The sequence below is a fragment of the Corvus cornix genome, chromosome 1 (genome assembly GCF_000738735.6).
Source record: "Corvus cornix cornix isolate S_Up_H32 chromosome 1, ASM73873v5, whole genome shotgun sequence".
In the NCBI taxonomy this organism is placed as follows: domain Eukaryota; kingdom Metazoa; phylum Chordata; class Aves; order Passeriformes; family Corvidae; genus Corvus; species Corvus cornix.
In genome coordinates this window covers 55,913,011-55,928,078 of record NC_046332.1, presented here as the reverse complement: position 1 = coordinate 55,928,078, position 15,068 = coordinate 55,913,011, and positions in this window count along the sequence as shown.

Genomic DNA, 15,068 nt, shown 5'->3' with positions numbered 1-15,068 from the left:
AGCCACTGGTTCTGTTCCTCTGTTTTCTTACATGGGTCCTTAAACCAGTAATAACTCCCATTGCTCTTTGAAATTACACCCATTTTGAATCAGCATGGAAATCAAGCTTTAGTTTTAAAAAACAAGGTCTTTCTTTCAGAGTGGGAATTTAAGGTCTCTAGGAGACAGCAGCACAAACTGTCACTTCAGCAGGAGCAGATGCAACTGTGGCTTCTTCCAAATAATTATTCCAAACATAAATATTCAAAAACAATTCTCATAAAGAGATTTAGAGGAAGGGGGGGGAAAAAGAAGTTACTGACCCAGGCTCTCAGCTGCTTAACATTGCAACCACATGCTTCACTTCATAGGGCTGTAGCCACTTGTCCTTGCACGTGTAACACCTGGTCAGGAGTTTGACAATTTGGGGCAAATTACATCTTCTCTCTGTCCTTACCTGACTGTCTCTCTCAGAGAGCCTTGCTGCTGGTAGCTGGACATGCAAGGCCCCAGCTCGCAGCCCTGCTGCAGCTGCACCACTCAGCCCTCTTCTCCTGCTGGCCAGCCAGTCCAGCTCCACATTGTCTGTGCTCACACACCCACTCAGACCAGAAAGAACACCCTGGTTTAAACCAGATAAAAATAGGTTTTAATGAGAATACAGAACAGATTGGAGTGATCCAGTACAGGCAGGGCTCAGGCAAGCACACTGACCTGCCCTTTTTATACTCTTTTTCCCACATTTTTCCTTTCCAATCCACCTCAATTCCTTCCTTTCCCCACTTTTAATCCATCCCCCAACATCCTGAACTAAGTCTTGTATGTTCCCACAGCCCTTGGAAAACATCCCAAAACAAGTTGTAGACAACTCCAAAAATGCTTTGTCCACCACATCCCTCAATGAGTTTTATACCCATCATCTTGTAAATACCTCTAGGTGTTTCTCCATGACCCACAAGAAGGTCACTTGCCTACTCTGCAGGGCCTCACGCACCATTGACACTGAGGCCATGGAAGCCTAATGAACCTTTCCACTGCTTGGAGTTCACTTTTTTCTGTTCAGCTGCTTTGTATCTCTCCTGTCAGGGCAATGAAGGGTTGGCCTGACCTAGAGGGACATCTGAGCTGTGTGAAAGCAAGCAAGCCAAGCTCCTACTGCTGCTTCCCAGTGCAGCACCACTTCCCATCTGATGCCCCAGAGCACCAGGAGATGGTAAATCAAAGTGGTCAGTTCCCATCCAGGGAGAAAAGGCATGATGGAAAAACAGCAACTTGAGGAAAAGGAGACCAGCTCGCTGCTGGAGTGTACAAAGCCTGTAGCCAGGGGGAAGCTGTCTAGAAGCCATCAAGGTGTTCCCGTGGTTTCCAAGGCAACTTCCATCTTCTGCCATCCAGGCGAGGCTCAGCCTCTATCATCACGTGAGCAGAATACAAATAATGGGTCTGATGTGGAAAATAAAATGCACACAAAATGCCATGTGTTACCCCAGCTGCTCTGCTAGTGGTTTCTCACTTTCCACCCTTCCACATCAGCCCATTGAGGAAAAGTGCAGGAACAAGGAATTCACCCAGTGCAGCTGAACCTTCATGACTCAATGCCAGATGGAAGTCAGCTAATTCAAAATTACCATAGGTGGCTTTTCAACCAGAGTCATGACACAAGAGCCCAGGAACTTCATCAATGCTCAGCTCTTTGGCACCCACACCACATGGATCTGACCTTCCCTGCGTGCTCACCTGGGAGGATCCATGAGTTCTCCAGCTGGCATCGGCACCAGCTAGGCTTGGCTGTTGCCTCAAAGCCATCCTGGGATCTTCTAGAGAAATAAAGGACTGAAGGCTTCCCAGACTTCATCTCTGTGGCAACCACAAGAAAGCTGGGCTGCTGTCACAGAACCAGGTAGCACTTCTCGTATGGAGTCATACAGGTCAGGTGCTCTTCATTTCCACACCACCTGAGACAGAAGTCACTGGGTTTTATTTGCCTCTTCAAAACCAGCATGACAGAGGAAAAGAGGAGTGGGAGGATGTGCCCACAGTCACGTACTGAGTGCGATGCTTATGTTCTTTATGGATTATTGTCCACAAAGGGAGTTTCCAAGATCAGAGAAACTTCGGGTCATCACTGAAGACTGTGCAGTTCTTCCTGTCATTATCATTCTGTCCACTGGCAGGGAGCCCACAAACACCCACTTTCCACAGAGCTCATGGACACACTTGCAGGTTGTGACCCTGCTGCTCCCCCTGGTCCAGCATCTTCTCTCCAACACCTTTTGACAACAGAGACCTCAGCAGGGAGAGGGACACGAGTGCCAGGCTGAGCTGTTAGAGCAGAATCTAGCACAAGACCAGCACCACAGTGCTGAGGGTTAATGGGGGGATACTCTTGAGGAGGTTTCTGCTCAGTATTGATACTCTAGCAGGAACAAGTGCATGGCCAGGAACCAGAAGGGGATCTGCAATGATACTGAATGAAAACACTGTCTGAAAACCTCAGCAGCAGGAGGCCCTCCTTTCCGGGTATTTGCTGCTTTCCTTGAAGCTGACATTATCTTCTCCAGGTGTCAGCTCTGATTCACCCACAAGACTCTGTGTCACAAAATGTCACATTAATGTGACTTCTTTTAAAGTATTTCAAAGCACAAACCCCAGCACTGCCAATATTGAAGAGTTCCTAGCACTGTGTGCTAAAAAGCTCTGGTTTGGAATATGGACTTAAATTTGGGAGAGGCGAATTTGGGACTCTTGCTAGCATAAGAAGTATTTTTTTATTTTTTACCAAATATACGCCCAACTACAAGCCTTCAACTCTCTCAGGTCACAAATGCTGAGAAGAAATGTGTTGGTGCCTGAGAAGCAGCTCCTTGAGACCTGCTCTGGCAATGCTGTACCCCAAAGCAAGGAGGCTGGCTGACATCTGCTTCCCCACACAGGGGGTGCAGCAATGCCAGGGTGAATGGATCTGTGAGCAGGGAGTCTGTCCACCCCACAGGACCAGACTTCTCTATCTGTGTGGCTGAGCTGACCTGTAGGAATCTTGTGGCCTGCTCTCTCAAAGGATGTGGAGAGATCCACTTTGCCTTGTCCCCTTCTGGGATGAAATTATGTCTCACCACCATCAGCTGAGGCAACCAGTGAAATTTCTGTCCCATACCTATTTGTCAAATCTTGCTCATCAGGGTCCTGGAAAACTGAGTGTGGAAGGAGCTGCCTGGTCACCCACCAGTCGGTGGTGATTTTCTCTAGCACTCAGACATGGGCACAGCCCAACAAATTGATATTTCCTGGGACAGGGACAAGTGAACTTGTAACCTCTCATCTGGGTTTAAGCACACAGAAAAAGCAGGAATCCCTACTAACATCTAAATATCAATAGCAAGTGAGACGATACAGGCAGCCAAGGCACCAACTTATTTTGACTGCTGTACCCCCTCAATCAGCAATTGAGTCGTCTTGGTTACAAAGTCATATTAAAAACTCTTCACCAGGAGGAATTCTTGGTTTAGCAGCTAATATGAGACAGTGAAACCTGCCAAATGGTTGGGAATTTGAAATGCACTAGGCACAACTTTGCAAAGGCAAAAGAAATCTTCTTTCTCAGCCTGTCAAAAGATACAATCTTCAACTCTTCAAAAGAGTGTGCTGGGATGAAGTGCTTCCAACAAGCAATATATCTTACAGTGTAGTTGTTCCATTTCTGATCTTCCAGCCATGATTCTCAAAGAAAATCCTACAATATCTTTGTGAGGTAAATCTGGGAACTGCATCTCATTACTTTCCTGAATACTAATGTTTTAAAACACATTACCATCCTCCTCTCTGCACCTTTCCCAATTATCAACCTCTCAGTGCTCTACATCATGCTACTATTATTCTACAAATTACCTGCATCACTTTTCCCCTTAGGATATAACCACCAGTATAGCAGTTATGTTTTTCTATATAACCACTATATTATATTTTCCACGGTGCTGTCAGATGTCTAGCTCTGACACAGGACTAATTAAACCCAGAGCAATTGTTCCTGAGATGCAGTTAGGTTTGAAATTCACCTCATCTTTCCTGAGGAGCGTACACGCCCCAAAACTCATCCTCTTTCTTCAGATATACTAGCTGGCTCCAGAAAAGCTATTACACCTACATAAAAATCTTTATCTTTAAACCTTTGGCTCTTACAATACTGGCATGCCAAAAGGCTTTCATAGACTGCAAATAGGAGGTGCAGCATGTGACCGGGTCTGGTTTCTAAAAAATAGAGGTGTGACACTACGACATGAGTCAGAGGTGATCTTAAATTCTGTTTCACAGGCCACAGTGGGGTTTGTGCACTAGTTTAAAATAGGTGTTCGCCTTTGAGTAGCAACAATGATCCATGGCTACAAACTCCTGCAAAGCTCAGACTCCCCTTCACTCCTTCAGCCCCCGCCCAGAAGAAACACCTCTCCGCTCCTTCAGGAGGCTCCTCTCCATAAGGGAAGCAGCATCTGAGCTGCCCTTTCACCGAGCCCCAGTTTCCCATCTGTAGAACAAGGAGGTAATGGTCTTCCTCAGCTCTGGGAAGACAGGTTCAGGCTTAGCCACTCCAGGCTGTTGTCTCCCCCACTGCTTATCCATCACTGCTTGTGTTTGCTCCTGACCATGGCCAGTGTCTCTCCAGACAGCCACCTGCACTGCTCTCCCCCAGGGGTTTGTACATTCACTGTCAATGTACTGCATGAGAGCGACAGTGTCCTCCCAATGCCTTCCAGGGCAGCTGTATAATAACTCTCTATTGTACTTTTCCACAGTGGGAGAGGACTTGAATCTCTTCTCCTTGAAGCCAGGCATCCTGACTGGCAGCTTCAGAGATGGCTTACCACATGTTCGCAGAGCCCTGAGGCTACAGCAGCAGCTGGCGCAGAAGATCCCATTGAGAAGGAGCACTGCTCGTGGAAGGCAGCAAGCAGGGCAGAGGATGAGGGACTCCCCACAGTGTGGGCCAAGCCAACGCTGCAGCAATGCCCCCATGGGAAGTGCTGACAGTGTGGGATTGAGCTGTGCAGAAGAGCACAGGTACCAGCAGGTACCCAGCCGGCAGGGTGACCTTTGGAAGGGGAATCACCACAATATGTATTTATCCCATTTAGAGAACAGAGGAGGTAAACTTTGACTGTGGCCAAGGTTTTAATAAAGCATGAGACCAGCTGAGGCTTTTCTCATACCTGTAGCATTTTAAGCATTCTCCTCCCTCAGGTTGCTCCATTAGCTTCTAAGGGCTGGGTTTACACTGCTCTTGCTCTCTCTCACTGGATCTCTTGCAGGAACTTTTTCCTCAACTGGACCTCTAATTTCCATATACTTATGGCAGTATAATATCTTTAGACTTTGGTTGAAACTGGTGGATGGTTTCAAAAGCTAGGGAGGGAGACACTGCCAAGCAGACACCTACAGAGACAACATGACCCCAAAGGCCTCCTTCCCACAGAAAAACAAGCTAAATACTATGTAGTCATGACATTCAAGGCTTTACTATAATGCAGAAACATAGAAGTACAGAAATAATGGGGTGTGAGCAGCCTAAACTTTGTCCTCCTTTAATGTTTGGCTACTTGACTTTGCAATTTTAATGACTCTTTCAAGGAAGCATTTTTGCATTCAATGCAGTACTTTGTACAATGGCATGTTAACTTTGATGGACTCTGCTTAGGTGGGGGAAGACGCCTTGTAATTTTCTGTTGATTTTCACCTTTTTTGCATTTTTCCCTCGCACACTCTCGCCCACTGAGAGTAGATTCCGAACACGTGCACAAATATACAGAGGATCAGCAATGCAAAAGTCATCCACATCCTTGTCCCCACGCCATGGATGATGGGAAGCCGATGAGTCTGATCCTCCTGCCTTGCACAGACAGGCTTATTGAACTTGACAGCACCACTTGTGTGCAGGGAGATGAATCACTTGAGCAGTGACTGTGGGATCTGCCCCTACTTGTTGAGCCACTTTCTTCATAGCAAATACTGGCTGTTCAAACAACAGTCACGTTTCTATTTTGGGTCACTGTTTACAAGTACACGCTAACAACAGTGGGAGAGTGGAAATCTGCTACCAGCCAGCACTCTCCTGGCACTCTCAAAAGCAGTTTACAGAAACTACATTACTGGAGAAGATCAGAATGGACAATTGCTCTAAATACCTTAAGAAGATGTTATTAGCTGCCAGAGACTTCACATCTCCTAAGAGGAAGGTGAATATATGGCACTTTCTCTAGCAGGTTAGAGGAGTAATTACTAGTGTGGAGACTTAAGACACTGACTCTTATCTTTGACAGGTTGTCAAGGATTTCTGAGACTAGTGAAGTATCACAATGTTTTCAAAATATCAGCAAGTTTTCTAATGAAGAGTTACATGGTTATGGGTGCTTGACTGAAGCACCTCTTAATGGCTGTCAGAGTAATTTGCACTGTCGCTCAGCAGATGGTTTAATATCCAGGCCTTTTGTTCTGCACAGGCATCTCAGCTAAGTACATATCATACTCAAAGGAAATTGCTACCCATTCTTTGTACATCCGCTTCTCTTGGTGTGAAATCGCCTGCTACTCCAACAGGCCAGTTCAAAGTCCCTCATCAAAACCATAATTGTGGTTCCATCAATAGTGTTTTACAAGATGACTTGACCACAAGTGCTCAAAACAGATGCCATGCCAAACTTACAAGTCATCAAGGCGCAAGGACACTCTGCATGACCTGCCTTGATTTTCAAGAGCTGAGTTTTATTGAGCAGTCATCTCAATGATTACGTGTTGTTCTCCTTTCTAATATAGCAGTGGGCTCCTTTCTATAAAGGATTCTCTATGCCTTGAATGTCCATGATGAGCTGGCAGGCACAAGTGACTTCTTATGTCTGGGATTTCTTCAGCAGAAGCATGATTGATATGTCACTGAGATCAGAAAAAAAGGGCAAGGAAAGCAAAACAAAGAAATTTAATCTCAGGTCTGCTACTCGTCTCTCCACATGGTGAGAAAAGCCTTACATATTTCCCTTTTTTGGTTTCAACCCTCTACATGTTGAAAAATATTATACAGCTGTTAACATTGTGTTAATACTTAAGATTAATGATGAGGGAAAAGCCTATCTTAGCCAAAGTAAGGACTCAAAGTCAGTCAAATGAGATTCAAGTGGAAGAGAAATTAGACTTTGTTATTCCTAGCATTGTCAGAAAGATACCTTCTCTTTCACGCCCGAAGTTCTCCATGTGAACAAAGAAAGTCCGGGTAATTTAACCATCAGGCTGTTAGGGAGTTGTTATTGCCTAGATTAACATGCCAGCAAATCAGGACAAAGCCTATGGCTTCCTTCAAGTCATTGCGGTCTTCACTCCTGATCGAAAGGGTTAGGATCTTCAGTGGTAGTCAGTGCCATCAGAGGTGCTGGTGAGGAACACAGGGGTAGCAAGATAAGTGAGAAGCTCAGCTGTGGCCAGAGTTGTTCTTTGGTGGTTTTTCGTGAGATGGCTGAGTCAGAGTCAGCAATGACAGCAAATCTACAACAGAAAATCAGTAAATTAGAGGCAGAGATATTGAAGGTAGGAAAACATGTTGTGGCTCATATTGGGGTGTTCTTAAAAGGATTATGTTCCTTTTGCTCTCTAAGAAGTAACTAGGTAATATGTTGTGCAGGCCTGAACCAAATCCACAGGGCAAGGCAAGGCAGGCAGAGGGGGAATACACTTTCTCGAAGAGCTGTGCAGAAGAGCAAGACACTGCTGAGGGGCTCTGAGCCCCAGGCTAGGGAAGGGCAGATTAGGCAAATGCTCCGATAATAGGAAACTGAAAGGATAACATTACATATGTTTAGGGTAGCACTGATGGTGCACAACAGAAAAGAAGAAGGGGTATGCATAAGAATAAGAACATAATGGTAAGGCCTTGAAAAAGCTCTAACAACCAGAAAGTGAAGTGAGGACAACTGTGCATGGTAAAAAGGAGGGCAACTAAGTTCATGATAAAATGAAGCCCAACAGCTTGAATTCACAGAACAGCAACAAAAGCCACTGTAAGCCAGAGGGTAAAAGAAGGAAAGATCCTGCGAGCCGTAAGGGCAGGGAGAAGTAACAAGATGATGTTGACAATGCCTGAAAATATTGCAGGCTCTGAAAGGAAATCTCAGTGCAGTCAGAAATTTCCTATTATTTAAGTTTTTTTCTTCTGGTAACTGTAAGAAAGAGGTTAGCATTCAGCTTTGTTAGAAAAAGCTTCAGTGACTCATCCTCAAGAGTATGTGAAATGAAGAGTTGACCTGATCACGTGGGAACTCTAGACATGACAAGTGCGTGTGAAATGGGGGGTGAGCTTCGGGAGGGAGGTGGACATATCCCGCAAGCTGCAAGTGCTGATTTGAGGGCTGCTGCTGCCAAATGCTCAGTCTCCGGAAGAAAGTGTTCTCAGCGATAAGTCTGCAGATTTCAGCAAGAAGCAGGCTATCAAGAAATGGCCTCTGATAATAAATAATCCTAGAATAATTGTATTTCTTTCCCCCAGCCCTATGTGTCATCTGCCAGAAGATAAAATGAAGCAACATGAGGCCATCAGGGCTGTGGTCTCTTCCCCTCTCACGACCATTTGGCCCCCTCGTTCTCACTGGATCTTCTTAATCTCACTGGCTTTATTTTCTGTTTCCCTTGGTTCCTTTTCTGCTTATTTTCCTCCCAGTGACTGAAATGCCATTTCTGTTCTCTTTTTTTTTTCATGTTTAAGCCACAACAATTAGCTAGAAGGCAAAATTTCAGACCTTATTTAATCTCATCCCTCAATAGAAGTCCAGCAAAATGTGATCCAGTTGTAGGTCTGTAACACTATCTACTCATTCCAGTTTATTCATCTCAGTTCAGTGGGAAAGCTGTTCTTTGTGGCAAAGAGAATGTATTTTGCTCTGGTCTGTAATAGTGTTGTTAGCTTATGCTGCAAGGAGACAAACCACCCTTGCATAATCATATTTATTATATCATTAGCACTGTGTTAGAGAAGTGCCAACAATCGGCACATAGGAAAAAAAGAAGACTGTCAGCAAAGGCCACTAGGTGGAAAAACTTTGGTGGGAACCTGCAGGCAGCACACAGCAGTAATGAAGCAGCCACGTCTGATGTTTCCAGTTAATTATCTCAGTGAGAGTTTGTTGTGAGGTGCTGCTGCAGCTGAGCTGCAACTAGGTACGAGCGTGGGACACGAGGCTGGATGTAAATGCAGGTGGTTTGTTTCTTTTAATGATAGCACTCACACACCTGGCATTGAAGGGTCCCAGAGTGACCAGTTCTGAAGCAGTGACACCCACAAACTAGAGGTCTTTGTAGCACTTATATGTACATACAATCTCAAAATTATATACACCTGCCTATGCTTTCAGGCTGGCAGGCTTCCCAACAGATGTGTCCTGTTTTTCTTTAGGAGCCACGTAGATTTGTTCTTCTGGTCACTAATGTTGTTTTTGCTCCATTTAGTCACACAGCCTTCTCCTAGTCTCATTGGGAAGCTCCCTCTGCAAAATAATAGTTCATTAGGAGATAATTTATGCATCAATAACACACCTTGGTGACTGTGCATTGTCTATACCTACAAAGTAACGGGAATATCAGTGGCATAGAATCAAGTTTGTTTAATTATAACACAAGGGAAATAAATCCATTGAAACCAACTTTTTTGATAGCTGAACAGAAAATGCCTTGCTCTTCACCAACTCATTAGTGGAAAGCCCAGGAGATGAGTGACTGTAGATGCTGCTGACCTTTTGTGCTGAGGTAGTACATCACCAGAGAAGAGGATCAGAAAAAACGTCAAGGACTGCAGGAGAACAGGTAACACTCAGCTCTATGTAGCATTTTCCATACATCTACAATGAAAAGGCACTTTAGAAAGCAACAAGTTGCTGAGACCTTACGCATTACCTTTGTACTATTACTAGGTTGAAAAAGTTGCATGCTTAAGGCTCCTTCTTGAGAGACACTGATGAAAAATGCTAGATAATACTTTTTTTATGCCTGAGAGGCACAAAAAGTACCTTGAGTTAAAGAGATGATGCCAATTTTATGGTCATTTTTAAAGAAATTATTTTAAATTAGGTTCAAACCAGGTATCTGAAATTCTCTGACAAGTGTTTTCTTCCTTTGAAAAAAAAATTTGCAGTTGCATCTTTCAATTCTCTCTCTTCCCCCCCTCCCACTCCTTCCTTGATGTGGTGAAAATCCTAACAAGCAAGAGTCCAAGCTACCTACAGTCAAATTTGCTGCACACTGTTGATGTGGTGGAGGACATGGTATAGGTTGGCACTATAAGCAGAGATACAGTGCCACCACCCTGAAAACTAAGTGTTCTCCAACACATAGCATACATAAAAATGTGTGGCTGTAAATATATAGGAAGAATTAAAAGCAATTAATGAATGAAGGCTGCCCTCTGTTCAGAACTGCTTTATTGTGTTGTGCTTTATGGCAGAAGTGCCATGTTGAAGATTTCATACTGCCTAGGATTGTACTGAAATAGGAGCTCTGCCCTGAGCTTGATGTTTTCCCACACTCTGCAACAGAACAGCTTGGAGTAAACAAGTCTGTTATTAACACGCTGCTCAAAAGCAGTTTGAAAACACAAAGGCCCCAACATATATTTTTGCCTTAAAAAGACACACTGAGAATTCTTTGTTGCTTCAGGAAATAGATACGCAGCTTGATTGTCCACGGTCTGTTTTGGGAATAAGTTACACAGAATTTATTTTGTCTTATTCCAAAATAAATTATCATGATCAACCCAGATGTTCTTTCTGTCTTTGCAGAATACTTCTTCTCTTTTTTCCATCATACACAGACCAACTGCACCACAAACAAGAGAATGATGCATCACAGTTGAAGATGGCAAAAGTTTGCCTTCCTCTTACTCAAGCAGTCCGAGCATTAATGGTAGTTTCGAGATTTAACTCTTGCACCCTTGTGAGTCCATGAGGTCTTTGCTGGCTGAAAATTCAGGTATTCAGAATATAGAGAATATAGAGAATATATAGAATATAGAGATCCTTGCTGGCCGGCAGAGCTCTGATGATGCTGTGTTGTACTTGTTACAGAGTAGGACAAGCAACTCTGTAACAATCTCTCCATTAGTTTTCCTCTTCCAACCTGAGTTCCCTGCTCACCTTACTTTGTTAGTGAGGAGGTTGACAGACAGAAATGAGTGAAGTTAGCACATCAGCTGTTGGTGGAATAGTCTTCCTGGCTCGATGCTCCCAAATCAAAATCAGGTTTTGCAGGAGTTGCCCTCTGTGCCTCGCAGCAGATCTCAGCTCTGGCTCTAGACCCAAATATTTTGACCCCAGGGAGGCCTAGCACAGCTCCAGTGTACACAGCTGAAGTCAGGGACAGTCCAGATGTGGGCAGCACTCAGCTCCTCCAGCATGTGGAAACCTCTCTGATGGTGTCCATCACTTACGTCTTGTGGGACCACCAGCTCCCAGGAGCACACCTGCCCTGGTTCTTGTTGGCCTTTGAGGAAGGCACATGGGTTCCCAATGGCAAAACTCCCATCAGCTTCAACAGGGCAGCATCAGGCCTTTTGCATCTTCTGCTGCACTGGTTTTCACCCAGCACCTTCAGGCTGTATCGATTAGCCTGGTCCTAAAACGGGTGAAGAAAAAACTTTGTGCGGCTCCTGATGACACTGACGACTCTTCATCTCACCTAGCTGGACAAGGGGAAAATAAAGAGAGAAAGGCTGTGCAAGTCTGAATTTGGCCATCTCTCTTCTCAGACACATCTGTTTCCATGCAAGCAAGAAGAAAACGGGTGACTAACACACAGCTCTGTGGCTCAGCAGCTGGCCCCTGGATCCTCCTCCATGGCATTAAATGTGTCCCTGGCAAACACAAGGCTGAGATTTTAAATGAGGAATTAATGAAAATGCACTCCTATTCCTGCTTGTTGTCCATTTAATTCAGTTTCCATGGAAACAGGTATGGAAAGGCTGCTTGGAGAAAGCCAGGAGAGATCTCTGCCTGGCCGCCTTCCCCTCTGGGTTGCCAGCTGAGCCACCCCAATTGTCAGGCTTTTACAGAGGTTTTTGCTATTGTCACTTACGCCTGGAATATGAGTGATGACTCCTCGTGGATTCCCTCTCTAAGGAGTCCTGAGGTGGTCAGCCATGCTCCTGTTGCCTGCTGCTGGGCTGTTTGCAAGTGGAACTCCTCTCCTTCCATGGCCCATCCGCTGGAGCACAGGCTCATCTGAGCCCCCATGATGCTGCTTTGCTGTAATTGTCACCCCTGTTAGAAACATCCATTCCACTGCTTTTTTCTTTTTGAAACATGGCAGTGATGTGATCTGAGTACACAGACGGAACTGGGAGTGGTGGCAGAGAGAAGACGTTTTTGTTAATTCAATGTTTATCCTAGGGGAACATTTGAGATCCCTCCTGGAGTAATGCATCCAGCCCTGGAGTTCCCAGTGCAAGGCAGACACTGACCCGTTGGAGCAGATCCAGAGGAAAGAGACTGAAATGGTTAGAGGGCTGGAGCACCTCTCCTATGAAGACAGGCTGAGAGATTTGGGGATGTTCAGCCTGGAGAAGCAGAAGCCTCAGGGAGAGGTGGCCTTATTGTGGCCTATCAGTACATTAAAGGGGCTTACAAGAAAGTTGGAGAGACACGTTTTATCCAGGACTTGTAGTGAAAGGACAAGGTGCAATGGTTTTAAACTTCAGGAAGGTGTGTTTAGATTGGACATCAGAAAGAAATGTTTCTAAATGAGGGTAGTGAAACATTGGACTTGTCCAGAGAAGTTCTGGAGGCCTTATCCCTGGAAGTGTTCAAGGTCATGTTGGATGGAACCCTGAGCACCCTAATCTAGTGGAAAGTGTTCGGAACTAAATGGTCTTTAAGGTTCCTTTCAACCCAAACTGTTCTATGATTCTACGAGCAGGATCCAAAGCAGACTGCAAGGTGATGACATTTGTCTGTGTAGATCCACCCTTTTTCCAGGTAAACAAAATCAAAGGGTCTTAGACCTACAATATTTGGGGCTGGCACAGTCCCAGAAAATGGGCTGGTCTTACAATTGTTGAAATGCATCCGTTTCCATTTTTATTAGCATTTGAGGAGCCTCTAGTGTGTCTGTGTAAGATTGTCTTAAAGAAAACTGAATTTTCAGTGGAAGTTGACTAACAATATAAGATCAATCCATCCTTCCAGCTGAGTTCTGCAGACAAACACTGTTCCAATATAAAAACAAAAGTAATTTTAAAATGTAATTTATTTTAAACTTAATTAATCCTAATCATCCTAATAGTTCAGTGTTAGCTGTTATTGCTTCAGATATGCATAAAAGCACTCCTTGGTTACCTAGATGCTTGCCTGTAACTAGAAAGACAGACTATCATCTCTGAGATGTAATACTGAGATCGTTTTTTGCAAGTCAGATGAGGAATTTCTTGTATATTGTACCAGAAAAAACCCTCTGCTTGCTGCTGGTACAGTCTCAGATGGAGTATAACCTTCACTGTTGAGCAACCAGACTTCAAAGAGGATGTAAACTTGTACTGGGGGAAATTCAGAGAGCAATGGACATAACCAGAGGTCTAGAAAATAGACCTGTAAGACAGAATTGAACAAACTGAAGCTATTTAGTATAAGAGGAGGCAAATCAAAGGGCTATATCTCAGTAAAAGGATAAAGTAAAGAAGAGAGGAAGATTATAAAATGCTTTCCATGCCACAGAATCATAGAGTGGTTTGGATTGGAAAGGACTTTAAAGATCACCTAGTTCCAACCCCCCTGCCATGGGCAGGGACACCTTCCACTAGACCAGGTTGCTCAGAGCCCCATCCAGCCTGGCCTTGAGCACTGCCAGGGATGGGGCATCCACAACTTCTCTGGGCAACCTGTTCCAGTGTATCCAGCATGTCCATGTCTTTCTTGTGCCCACAATGGATAGAAGAGAAATAACAAGGCTAAACTGCAAAGGGGGAAAATTTCCCCAGGAATAGGGACAGTCATAAAATATGGACTTAGGTTTTTCTAAGACAAATACCCCCATCTCAAAGCAGGCGCTTTCTCTCTCCTGACTTATGACATTTTCAGTGTCTGAGATGCAATCCTATCTTCGGACTAGCCTGTTCCAACACTTCCTCGTGAGATCCCTTTCTGGAAAGCTACGCTTAATTCTGTACTTTTTATTCCCAGTAAATGATTCACCAGCTGTGTTTTCCTCACTTTCGTGGCCTTTGTGCATACTGTGACGCTCCGACCCCTTTCCCGGGAGCTGCTCCTCTACCCACTATTTCCCTCCCACACAGAAGAGCACTGTCATGGTAGTGTCTCCTCTCTCCAGGTTGCTCCTCCAGTTCCCCATGATCATTTGCATGCTGCTGTCTTTCTTCAGCATGCTGGGATAACTCTTCTGGTACAGGGAGGGAATAACTTCCTGCTCTGGTCTGTGCTGGTGCTGCCTCACCTTGAGTCTTGTGTGCAGTTTTGGGTGCCACAATATAGAAAAGACATTAAGCTGTTAGAGAGTGTTCTAAGGAGGGCAATGACGATGGTGAAGGGCCTTGAGGGGAAAGTGTATGAGGAGCAGCTGCGGCCACCTGGTCTGTTCAGCCTGGAGGAGACTGAAGACGCCTCACTGCAGTTACAATTTCTCCTTGCGGGGAAGAGGAGGGGCAGTCACTGATCTCCTCTCTGTGGTACCCAGTGACAGGACCCGAGGAAATGGCCTGAAGCTGTGTCAGGGGAGGTTTAGGTTGGATATCAGGAAAAGGTTCTTCACCCAGAGGGTGGTTGGGCACTGGAACAGGCTCCCCAGGGAAGTGGTCACAGCACCAGCCTGACAGACCAAGAAGCATTTGGACAATACTCTCAGGCACATGGTGTGACTCTTGGGGATGTCCTGTGCAGGGCCGGGAGCTGGACTCGACGATCCTTATGAGTGCCTTCGAACCCCGGATATTCTGTGATACCAGAACTTTCTGCGGCCGCCATCGACCCCCACCCCTTCCACGGCCCCGCCGGGGCGGGGACTCGAACTTGCGGCGCCGACGCAGCGAAGGCCCGCCCCGCCGTGCAATGCGAGCGGAGGAGGTT